Genomic DNA, 12,930 nt, shown 5'->3' with positions numbered 1-12,930 from the left:
AGCTTTCTGGAGCAGGTGAACAAACTAACCAGCGGATCCGAGCTGAGTCAGGCAGATCGTAATTGAAATCTTGTGACAAAAAACAAGTTTATTTTTACTTACTACTCTTAGTAAGTAAATAAATGACTTTTATAATTGTTAGGGAAATCTTTTGTGTGGCTGAAAGAAATCACATCAAATATTTACATTCAGTCTTAAAAATCCTGTATTGCTCAGGCTATAAATTATTATATAGAATAAAAAAAATAAAAATACATTTTCTTAAGGAATTCCCACAGAAGTCCCATCACAGCAGAAAAAGTATCTGCACTGTTACGCCCCTAACCTAGGCGTGTAGAGACGCACATAAGATTTGAGGAGAGAGAAGCAAGTACCCGCCCTGGTTCTCAAAACAAACATCCGAAACCGGTCATGAGTAAAAAAGGTGATTATATTTAGTGTCAGGAAGCATAGCTCAGGCCCAGGTCAAAATAAAAAACAAAACCAACTAAGTCCCGCCAAAGAAAACTAACTAAACTCTAAGAAAGAAACAAAGCAAACAAATGACAATACTATCCCTCGCTTCCTAGCCCAGAAACCGTAGAAAAACAGTTCCACAGAAAAGGCGGCTCACCCCTTCAGCTTCACGCATATGCATTGAATTTATACACACCAGTGGCGGCTCTCACAGAGCATGCTTAAACATACACAAAGTAACACAAAAAAATGGAAACCAGGGCCAGTTCAGCGGTCTGCTGTCTAAACTGCTCGCTCGCTTCTCTTTCTCTCCTGTCAGAGCGGCTTTTTGAATGCAGTCACCTGCTCCATGGTCCAATCAGGAGCTCACTACTCTTCATTAGGGGAAGAACCTGCAGAGAGTCTTAAGACACAGTAAAGAGACACAGAAACACAGCAGCTCACACAGACTTCTTATGGCCACAGGCCGTAACAGCACCACCTCCACCACCATCAGCATCACAGCCACTATTAGCAAAACCACAAAACAACTTCGATATCAAAGCAAGTTTCCCCAAGACTATAATCATCATCAGTCCTCAAATCCTAAAGCCTCTCGTGGCAGAAATCAGCCCGGTGTACAAAACTTATTTTAGATCAAGCTGGGCGAAGTACTCTGTGTAATTTAAAGCCGTATCCATGGATTCTAAGGTGCTTTCTCCCTTTTCAAGACTGACAAACGTTATGTATGAATAAAACCGCCTGTGTGGGTTGTATTTCTGTGAGGACACACACACACGACCACAGTGGCATTCTCTAGTAAACTATTCACCGAGTTGTGTCAGTAGTGCGTGTAAAGCTTACCCTGCTCGCAGGCACTTCCTCCCTGAACTACACATAGAGTAACATGAGACGTTATTTCACACCTTTTGCTGTAAAGTCATTTTTAAAGCTTTGAGAAATTTAGCTAGGAAGAAAGTTGAAGCAATTCCCAATGCCTGAACTATATCTGACAAGCTACCTCATGATGAACAACCTGCCAGATGGAGACGGCTCCATTTCCTGTTCAGGTTGGATCCCAAATCCCCGTCTAGTCTGTTCTCTCAAAGGGTGTAACCTTTCAACTTCCCCCAATTCTCATTGCAGCTCCCCCGTGGGGGTCTTACAAAGGAATGGGGAATGGTTATAAATGGCAGCGCCGCTTCTCTGCTCCTGGTGGTGATTTCGTGTTTCAATGAGGAAAGGTCTGTGACAGATCTCTACCGTTCCAGCGACAGGTGCTGAGTTGTGGAGGGGGCCAAGCCTGCGCTGTGGAGGTAAAATGGCAGAGTATTGATTGGAAAGACAGAAGACTTAAGAGCCTGAGAAGGCGTGTCCTTGTGCAAGGTCGCATACCCTTTGTTCAGCCATTATGAACAAGTGGATGTCAACACATGTGCTGTATACATGTTGACAAGTGTGAATATACTAGGATTTGAAGCATGTATACACACACACACAGCATTATAAGGAATTACTGGTGACCACCCTAGGCTTTTTTCTACTAATAACATTCTCTTAACAATAACCCAATAAAATGGCAAGATGAGATTCTCCGTGACGACCTGTAATCTGTTTGGTTCCCCTGGGTTATACGTATAATAGGAAAAAGGCTGTGAGTCCACGGTTTCAATTGATTGTTGATTTGATCATAAAGCGTGTGCAGTTGCCTCTCAGACATGAATTCATTCTGCGTTACTAACAGCACGGCTTTGCAAAATTAATGATGTGAATTCAGCCAGCAAAGGTAACAATGAAAGCCGGCTATAATTAAAAGTGACCCACTTTAATAAAAGGCCGGCTGGTCACGTACGTTAAGCATCCCTTTTCCCCCTCAATGCACGACCTCGATGCGGGGCTGACTCCTTCGGTAAGCTGACGGGGCTCGACGTAAGCTAGCTGGCCTGTGCGTTTTAGTGAGGCAGTTAAAAATCAGGCCGTGATAATATTATTCAGGCAGACAATCAGACAATCATAAAAGAATAATAAATGCATTGCGATGGGAAAAGTGCTTTTCAGAAAACAGGGTCTCAGCCCCACGAGTGAGCCGTGAAAAGGTTACTTCCTCTGACATATTGAATGGGGAAGGTTAATGAGCAGGCCAGAGAGAAGCTGTGACACATAGCTGGCATTTAATTAACTGTGCGTTCATATTGAGAGTTATGGACATCTAAAAGGTCCGTTGCTGTGATATAGGCAGGCAGGTTTTGATCTTGAGTTTAAAGGCAAAAATCTGAACTGCCTGTTTAGGGCTGAAAAACTTATGATACATTTAATGGAGTCACACAAAAGTACATGACTGTCTGGATATGAACAAAAGAAAAAGAAAGCAAAACTTGTTGAAAATGACACAATTTTCCCTTTTATCATTGTTCACGGATTGTTTCTGCTCAGTGTCCCTGGAGATAGTGAACAATTTTAAAATTGAAGGTCAATCTTTCAAAGGTTTGACCTCTGTTTTCATCTTTGTCTGGTCAGGGAAATTGATTCTATTTCTTCTACTTCTTTGCTCCCAACAGTGTAGATTTCAATTATATTTTTTCCAATACTGAAATAACTGAAACCACCTTTTGGTCAGGAAACAAAAGAAGCAACAACTGTGGTCTCATTGTCGTTTCAGCTTCAAAATTATAAAGCTGATATCCTCTTTCTCACCAAAACGACTTAACAGAAGTTTTTGATTTCTTTCAGCTCTGGTTATGACATATATAAGCAAGGTGAGACTCAGCAGGGAACAAATGTCTTTCCATTTAAAACCATTTCTAAGATATGCCTCAGCTGCTTATGTCTTCTTGTGTATCGGCCTCCTAACATTTATCTCAGTGTCACAGCATTTCAGTCGAGTCCTGGGGATTGAAAAGACTTTTTTACCATTTGCTGGTGCTCTCAGATGGTTTTCTCACAGAAACACAACCTTTCTTTGTATGAAATGGATTGCGGTACAGGCAGAAATGAGTCCAGAGTGAAACAGTGTTGGAGAGAAGATGCTTTGGTTTGAGGTTCAGGGGCCATTAAGCTGTTGCACGTTGGGATTTCAGAAATGCACTTCCAGCAAAATAATGTCAGTGACTGAGCAGAAATAGACATTTCAATCTTTTTTTTCCCTTTTTCCCCAAGATGGCTTTAGTTTGCATTCAAAAAACATACTGCAACATTTCAGCTAAACAACACATGGTCCTGCTGCAATAGCCGATCTACAGTACTTCATCAGGAACTGTCCTAAAGCTTTTTTGTGCCTTTGAACGCCGTGTTTGATTTCTATCAGCGAATGTCCCTCTCGGGCGGGAGTCGGATGACAATTGGTGTTTGCGTTCCGTCTAGAGTATGTGTGTTTCATTTTGCCATTGATTGTTTGTGGCATTTTGTTCAACGGTCCGAAGGGGACGACAAGTGTTCGAATTGCACATTTCATTCAACATGAAACGATGACAAAGAGTGATCTGCGGCCGGTGCCGGCACAAAAGCACACAAACCACACTATCCCAATCAATCTGTCTGACATCCTCTGCTAGGCATTATTGGAGAGAGAGGGAAAAAAAGAGAAAATCAATAGGCCAGTGGCCACCTTGAAAGAGCTGCTCGACACATGCCGTTTCCACATGTGCGCCACTCGTCTTAAACATAAAGGTGGGAAGAAACAGGAGGGAATACAAAGGAGGTTGGAAAGCCAGGGAAAGGCCTGTCTTGCCACTACAAGTCACAACAAACATCTTGTGCAATGATTTAGTGCTTCATTCACATGTGTGATTGCATGTTTTTCGAATTGCTGGAAATATGACTCAAAAATAGAAATGAGCCTTTCTCCACTCAACTGAGCTTGAATAGGAGGTGTGAAGTTAGCAATTACTGTATGCGGGCCTCTTAAGGCCAAACGCCCACTTGTAGATGTTTTGTCTGAAGCCATGTCCTATTTGCTGAGGGTATTTTCTACACCAGTGCCAGAACAGTGGGCACAGGAAGAGCATTTTAGGGCAGCCCAATTTAAGATGCAGTCTGCTTGCAGATACAGAATGCTCGAAAAATATTTAAACACCTTTAAATACATTTGCTTTTTGTACAGATTACAATAACCAGCTGATTTCTAACATATCTGTACCCTAAGGTAGTGAAAAGAAACAAAACAAATGGACAGTCTACAGTATCTTTGTCTAAAAAAGGCAATATTAAAACTGAATACAGGTTAGGATTATGGTTAGGATTCTGCAACTAGCCTTAAACCTAAATAATATTTTCTGATTTACAAACTGTATATAGATGTGTCAGCCACAACATTAACAGGTAACAAGATGATGAGCAGCCAGCCTCCCTTTCTACCTGTTCACATTTCTAAAGCAGAATCACTGTGGCGATTGCTTTGCTGGTTTTCATTTTTGCTTTGGAGTGACAAAAGCTGAAATGTCAGAAGCTTGCTGTGTCAAAGGCACTTGCCAGTACCCTTTTAACATATCTAGTTGAATGACCTTTTTCCCAGAAGTTAAGTAAAGTACTGCATTGCTTTTGCTTATTTCATGCAATATGTGTAACAATGACTTTTTTGAGTAATGACTCCAACACTGATCACAACAAAGAGGGGAAATACCTCAACAAACATGCTCAAACATGTGACCCACAGCATGCAATTTAATTTGCATGAATATAATGTCTTTATTTCTGCTTAACAATGGTGGTGCCTTTATTTGGAATCTTTTAGGATTAACACTTCAATTATTGTTATTACTATTATTATTATTATTATTATTATTATTATTATTATTAGTGTTGTTATTATTATTATTTTAATGACTGCCATACGTTCATTTTATGTTGGTGTTGATACTGTTGAAAAAACAAATAAACATACGTTTATAAAAAAAAAAACAATGGTGGTGCCTCTCAAAACAGAGCCAATGAGATCCAATGATTGGGACTGATAAGGAATCAAATCGATAAGGGATATTGATAATGGAATTAGAATCGCTAAATTCTTATCAATTCCTATCCCTAGTCATGACTGGACCAGCTGATTGGCTCTCCAACATGCAACCCCCTCTTAACCCCTATTCCCAGATTGTAAGATAGGGAGAATAGTTTTAAGGGTACAAACGTACAAAAGAAAAGTGGAGAGATTTTTGAAACGGGCACTGTAGGAAATGAACACAAATGCATGGAATGCTTCACAATACTTGGTTTTTAAACTGTTTGACAACAAACAGCGCACAACCTCTACAAGATTCAGCATGGTTACTACTGCTGGGTCTCAGTGGGTGTGTGTGCCTGTGTTTCTGTGTGCTTTTCCTCTGGAGCCAAAGAGGAGTGTGGGTGAATGAAGAGGAAGAAAGCGAGTAGAAGTTCATGGACGCGTGTAGCGTTATCTCACTTCCTGGACTAGAGGGAAGACGAGTGAAAGGGTTGAAGATGAGGAATGAGGGATAGAGAGACATCAGGGATTCATAGATCCCACAGGGGTCTACAGGATCTCAAACACTGGAAGATGTAGGAGGAGGAAATGAGAGGCGAGAAGGAGAGCGTGAAGGCGTGTCTGCTCTAACCAACTTATCAGCTTTCCTCGGGGGAGGCGGGGAAGTGGGAGGACAAGGGTGAGAAAGAAAGAGTAAAGAGAGACTGCAGGAAAGAAGCATTGAGGTTGAGTGAGGCGACAAGGTTGCGCGGTGCAAAAATGCAAAGAGCGGGATGAGTACATGCACAAGAAGCACATGTCAGCAATGTGAGTTAATTGCTTGTAAAGGAGGACTATAACAGAAACAGAAAAGCTGTGATCTGGATTCAATGAGTGTGAAAAAAAAATGGATAAAAAAAGAAAGCAAGAAGTGAGGAGGTGATGAGCACTGATTAAAGGGATGAATGGAAGCAGGAAGAAGCAGGAAAAGCAGCAAAAGGCCAACTGAAAGAGGCTTTACCAACAGTGAGGGGCATCAGCCTCTCTGACACTCCCTTCTTTGCCCTCACCTCTGTTTAATAAAACATCAACCTGCAGCAATCAATACACGCCTACACACTGAGACACAATGCACACATATAGGTATGCACGGCTTGCACCCACTTTGCATTCTGCACCATCTCTGGCTTGAATGCCTGAGGAGAAATGTGGGAAAACGTGTCATCTATCCATCCATTCATCTGCGCTTACACTCTTCACTCCTCCCTCCCAGCCCTTTGCCTTTCATTATGAAAAAAAAAAAATCAATCTTTCAATTTAGAATTACATGTGCGGAGATATCACACACGCTACTACCGATTATTCTCGCAGAAACTCTCATGCGTAGGGGATTTAGACTGTTTCACTGGCCAATTTACAAGCCCTGACTGCAGTATGACTTATCCTATCCGCCCACACATATGGAGGTCAGATGGAAAGCAGATTGTAATTTTAGCTCTACAAACATTTTTGGGAGGTAAATCTTTTGTTTGAAATCAAGATGTATTTCAATGGAAGGATCCACTCTTTTCTTTAGCTGGGTAGGTAAGACTGTTGCCTGTCCTGGCTCTACCCTGGGGCCTCCTCATGGTAGGACATGCCTGGAACACCTCCCCGGGAGGTGCCCAGGAGGCATCTGAGTCAGATGCTTGGACCACCTTATCTGACTCCTCTCAGTCTGGAGGAGCAGCGGCTCTACTCAGATCCTCTTTCAAATGACTGAACTCTTCATTTTATCACCAAGGAACAGGCCAGCCACCCTATGGAGAAAATCACTTGTATCCACCACTTGTATCCGCAATGTCCTTCTTTCGGCCAGAGCTTGTGACCAGAGGTGAAGGTAGTGACTTAGATCAAGAGCTTTGCTTTTACACTCAGACTTCTCTTCACCAGAACGAACAGCCACGACCCAATCCATCTCTCAGTCTCCTTCTCCCCTCACCCATGAACCAGACCCTGATATTCATATTAACCAACCTAAATGTTAAAAGGTTAATAAACTGGCGGGATACTTATTCAAATATCTAACAGTGTTAATTAAAATGGTGACAAACTGAAATTTCACTATTGCTGGTTTTAAGGAATTCTCTTTAACTGGATTTACTGAACAAATGATTTTTTTAAGTACTTAAGTCATTTTTATTTCAGCAAAATCCTGTGCAATCAACTTTTACATCTGCTATAAAGTCATGTCAAGTGGTTGTCTTCAGGCAAACATCCTGAAAGTCTATTCAGTCATCATAAAGCAGACTTTGAAGAACAACTTTTAAGAGCAACTACATTCTAAATGATTTAATTTTCTCAATAAGATAACACTATTGTGTCACTAATGAAAAGTATTGCAGTGGCTTTAAATTGGTTTAAATCGGTCAAATCCTGAGAGTTGATTTGTGTTACTTAGGACACTTGCTCAAGTCTAATGTTCCCTTCACTTGACTTGTGCTTTAATAGATTCCCAGCCTAAAAGTCATTTACAAAATCCTCTATAGAGATAACCCCAATTACTGCCTCTAAAGACACACATGCAATACACTGTGTGATGTACTCAGGAGCTGTGAGCTCAGAGCTTGCAAGATGATGACAATGAGAAGATAAAGACCGAGAGGGACAGAGAGGCACTCAGACAGGAAGCACGGAGTGTTCCATTTGAATTAAAGTGAGGTCAAAGGTCAGAGCACAGGGAAAAGCTGATGATGGCACAGGAGGCCTGAACTTGAGCACGACCTGTGTCTACTCCTCTTCTGTGGAATTTATGTGGATGTGTGTGTGTGGATGTGTGTCAGCATTTACTTAACACTTCTCAATCCCTCGATTTATCGCTGTCTTCCTGCCTTCTACTTTAAAACATCGCACACAATAGTCAAACTGTCCTCTCCTTGTTCTACATATCGCTGTGTAAATGCCCTCAATATTTAAAAGACTAATTGAAGTTGTTTATGTACAAGATTTCACCAACAGAGATCCATTTAAAACTATAAAAGGAATGTCTGTGGAAGTGACACCAGATCTGTATCTGTACAAAGCTCAGTTGTGGTAAAAATCATATGAAATCCAGTCACACAGCAAAGCATATAATCACAAATCCACAGATTATCTGAGCTGTAGCTTCTTTAAAAGGCTAAATAACCTGTATTGTTCAACTTTAAGTCAATATGTTTCTGTGCATGTGTGTGTGTGGCAAGGTGTTTCTGCGCAGTGTACCAGGGGCACGGAGAAAAGTTGTCGTACCATAGGCACAAGGAGTGTGTGTGTGTGTGTGTGTGTGTGCGCGTGGAGAAAGGGTTGCAAAATGCTGAGAAAACAACTGCACACGACAGTTTATTGTCTCGATAGATTAACAGCTGGATGCCCCTCCTGTTAAACAACACCGTGACAACACGGTGATATGTAGCAGATTATGGACCATAAGTTTTAGGGATGCAACAGCCCGGTACGTTGTATTTGCAGTATGTGTTCTCATGGTCACTCACAAACAACTAGAGAGATTGCTGTAAAGTAAAGTGCAGGCATTCTTCACCGCTAGTGTCATAATTTGGCCACAATTTCCCTTTCCTGTGTCATTTGTTCAAAATGAATGACGTCACTTTGAGCTGTACCATGTGTTTAGTGTTTATTTCATGGGGCTAATACTGTAATATAAAAAGGACATTACAGTATGTGAAGAATACATCTAATTTGCTTCAAGAACATGTAAGCATTGAGAGTACATCTAGTGTTTAGCTCAAACCACTGCTGTGTCTAAATGCACCTGTACAGATCAAAAAAACCTACTGTGGTTCCTTTGGCAAATATAAGCATCTATTTTTTTATTATTACTAATGAATAAAATGTAATTAATGTAATTAAAGTTGGGGGCAATCAAGAGTACTGACATATGACCTTCATCTTTACATGTGTTATGTAATAATTCCTCTGGTACAAAGCCAGTGTTATTTTCATAGCTAAAGGAGAAACCAATGCAAAGATTCCTGCTTTCACGATCGTACCTTCAGTCTAAAGGTTAAACTGTCTGTTTGCTAAAGCAAGATGGGACTCCTGGTAATAGCTACAATTATTTCAGTACTGAGGATGCTGTACAGTGGATCTGAGAGATCGCTTTGATTGAGCAGATAAACATGAATGTGTGCTTGTGCTCATTTATTCTCTCTCTACCTGTGATAACCAACTCACACTCACATTCACTGAGTGAATGTGTTAAATGCAGACAGTAATTTCCCTACAGGGATTTTTATGAGTTTATGAGTCCTGTGACAGTTGATGACAGCATATTTTGTCCACCAATAGACAAAACAACTGAAAATACAACACGTTGGGCTGTTATTAACTTTGGGAGTTTGAGAAGGGATTTGTCAGTTCCCCAAGTTTTGTTGAAACTTGGAACTCATCTCATCTAAATTAACGAATCCCATCTGTGACCAGTCGTATTAGGTTGTCGTAAATGGATGCAAAACTTTTTGCATGTGCTTATAAATAGTTTCTATTTTCTTCTTTTGGACTAGTTAAAAAAAGCCTCATCACATCTTTTAATACGACAAGTACAACAAACTACCTCTCCCTCCAAAGTAGAAAGGAGCTCTGCTGGCTTCAAGCCATGTCAACAAACCAAAGTGTTAACCAATGAACTGTGCTAGTCGGCTCTGAAATTATTTGTACGGCCTACTGTATATACATGTAGTGATTTGTTTTCATGACAGTACAAAAATTGTCGTTTCTTAACTTATCAAAAGACAGCTTTTTTGTTTCTCCAAGCCTTGGGAAGTGTTAATTGCACGGCAGGATAACAATGCAGAGACAATTTCTTTAGTACAACTAATGGGAAAAGACCATCAACGATTTGAAACCTCCTCTGCAGCTGCCGCCAGACCCCAAGGCTAGTGGGTGCTTCCTGACAAACTGGCCTGTCTTTATTGATGACAGTGATTGATCACAGCCTCTGGGATGCTTTGAGCAATAGTTATTTTTATTTCAAAGCTCATAAGGAGGCATAGAATACATGCACACACACACATATATATCTATACAAACACACATTTGTAGTCCTCCTGTGAAACTGGTTATTCACCAGCAAAGCAGTTGCACTAGTCATTTGTTCTCCTCTCCATGTTAGCAGCTAGGTGTATTTGCAGGGACTGGAACAAACCTGCAAGGCTTTCAACCCAATTATAGTACAAGACCATATTAAGGCACCAAAACTGTTTGGTTGGGAGAAGGACTATAAAGATCTTCTTAAGGTCATCCAACACAAATTAGAAAGATACATTACATCACGAGGATGATGTCTGTCTTTCAATATATTGAAAAATATTTTTCACCTATGCTTAATGAAGCTGTTCACACCACAATGGACCACTGCACTTGTTAACAAGTGTGCTTGCAGCTCAAAATACACACTAATACTTAATATACAATGATATGCAAATAGTAAAATGATACTATTTTACCTCAGACACACAGCTAAATGCTGTTCTGGGGCAATCACCTCTGTGAAATGATTTCTCTGCCTCTTCAGATATGGGCCCAAATCTGCCAACAAGAGCTCAATCTGCCCCCCTGACATCCTGAAATATGTACTAAAGCAGCCGTGATATAGCTTCAAGTTGTGGATCTAACCTTGAAATTCTCCCCGTTGCTGTTTTCTCATGAGAATAGGATGAACCCAGAATCTCTGTTTCTTCCTTTTCTTGTTTAGCAGCATCAGGAGGAATTTATCATCACTTTATTTTCCCTTAATGTTTTGGAGGATGACTTTTTTTTTTTTTTGCAAAATTGCAGTGCATTCAGTGTGTACGCGTTACATGACAAGTTTGGATCAGCAAAATTTGGAATTTTGAGTTGTTTTTCTGCACCACGTCACATGTGTAATGGCATTCATTACCACTACAGGATAGTTAATCCTAAAAGCCAACTTTGACTTTGGAACGATACTCAGACTGCACAGTTGTGTGCATATCAAGCCAGACACACACACATGCACGCACAACGCACACACGCACACACATAACCCAGCTAGGGGACTTGCTGCCATAATCAATAAGCAGAGGGGAGCATAGTGGATGCACAGCCTTGTCTAGCCAGGCCTCCCTTGTGTGACATGACCAACATACCAGATAGAATCTGTCCACAAATCCACAATGCACCCTTGCTTTGCTGCTTTAATTATATTTTTCTGTGCTGTTTACACATTTTTTCCCCTCTCGCCAGCTGTGACCCTCTCCCTCTTCCACTGTTTCTCTATCTTGTTTTGTTTCCACCTAAAAGACAAACCTTGCTTTCTGTCTTCTCCATTTCAGTGGATGTTTTTACTCATCATCGCGAGCCACCACCACCCTCCACCCTCTGCATCTGCATTTTTCCCAACTGCTCCGTATCCCTCCATTCATATTGAATGTATGTGTGCAAGTGTGCTGTATGGGTTTAGCTATTAATTAATCCCACAGCGTGTGGACCTCTGTGGTTCTGGGAGTGGGGAGCAGATACTCCCATAAAAAGCCTTAAGGGGTAAGGAAGCTGCAAGCAGCTCAAACATTTTAATCACAAAGCAGCAACTGATGTAATATACTAAACCACAGTGTGCACGTGTGTGTTAGCACGTATGTAAATACACAGGTATAGTATGCTGAGACTGAAACTGCAGAAAGTGCAAGCAGATAATAAGAGTGTGCATTACAATTATGCACAACACGCTTTTTGGAAGATAATGAGTACACACACAAACACACACACACACGTAGGCTTACACTCCGAGAGGTGGATTTATTTCCCCTTACAAAATAAATCCACCTCTCGGGATGCTTCTCTAGTCAGTAGAAGCTGTATATCTCTGGCTGCTTGACAGTAGATCAAACTCTGGCCCATTAAGAACACCTTCAGCCACTGGTTTCTAGTGTGTGTTTGTGTGTGTGTGTGAGAGTGAGAGTGAGAGTGAGGGAAAAACAGAGAGAGAGACAGAAAGAAAAAGAGTGAAAGAGAGAGAGCTCATGGTGCAGCCCACAGCCAACTCAGTCTAAATGGCTCCTTAGAGAATCACTAAAGCGGAACAATCGATTTCAACAATGGATGGCTTAAAGAATGAAAAAGAAGACCATGGTGTCCTTTCCTCTAACTTCAGTGATTTCCTTGTAAACTATTAACTGATTCCCCTCTCTTATTAACAGATTCCTTTACTAAAGGGGAAGATAATGAGCGAGGCGTCCTATTGGAGCAGTAATGGCTTCTCAAGAAGCACTGCCTTACTGCTATGTTTTCACCAGCCACCGTGACAATGACTGGATTAATCTTTGATACCCAGTTAAAGTAGTTACATGAAGTGAATCGTAAGCCCAGATGCTTACATGTAATTAGAATACACATTCTTAGTTATGTCTCTTGATTTTCAGACGAATTGAGAGCCTTTAAAGTCATACCAACAAACGTGTGAAAATGCACATCAGAGGACGACTCTGGATGTGTGGGGTGTAATCCAAATTAAATTGCAATTAATCTTTTGTACCAGTGTTCAAGCTTTCTCTGGCATCACAAGCCGTCGTTGTAGATGTAGTGCA

The 12,930-nt window shown here is 41.0% G+C and overlaps 1 protein-coding gene across 2 annotated transcripts in view; it reads right to left on the bottom strand.

Moving 5' to 3' along the window:
* Positions 1–12,930, bottom strand: part of lsamp (limbic system associated membrane protein) — a 223,465-nt gene that overhangs the window by 159,695 nt on the left and 50,840 nt on the right. The gene's annotated exons all lie outside the window — the stretch shown is intronic.

Source organism: Neolamprologus multifasciatus, chromosome 14 (genome assembly GCF_963576455.1).
Source record: "Neolamprologus multifasciatus chromosome 14, fNeoMul1.2, whole genome shotgun sequence".
Taxonomy (NCBI): domain Eukaryota; kingdom Metazoa; phylum Chordata; class Actinopteri; order Cichliformes; family Cichlidae; genus Neolamprologus; species Neolamprologus multifasciatus.
The sequence above is the reverse complement of the archived record's forward strand: the minus strand, read 5'-3'. Positions and strand labels throughout refer to the sequence as shown.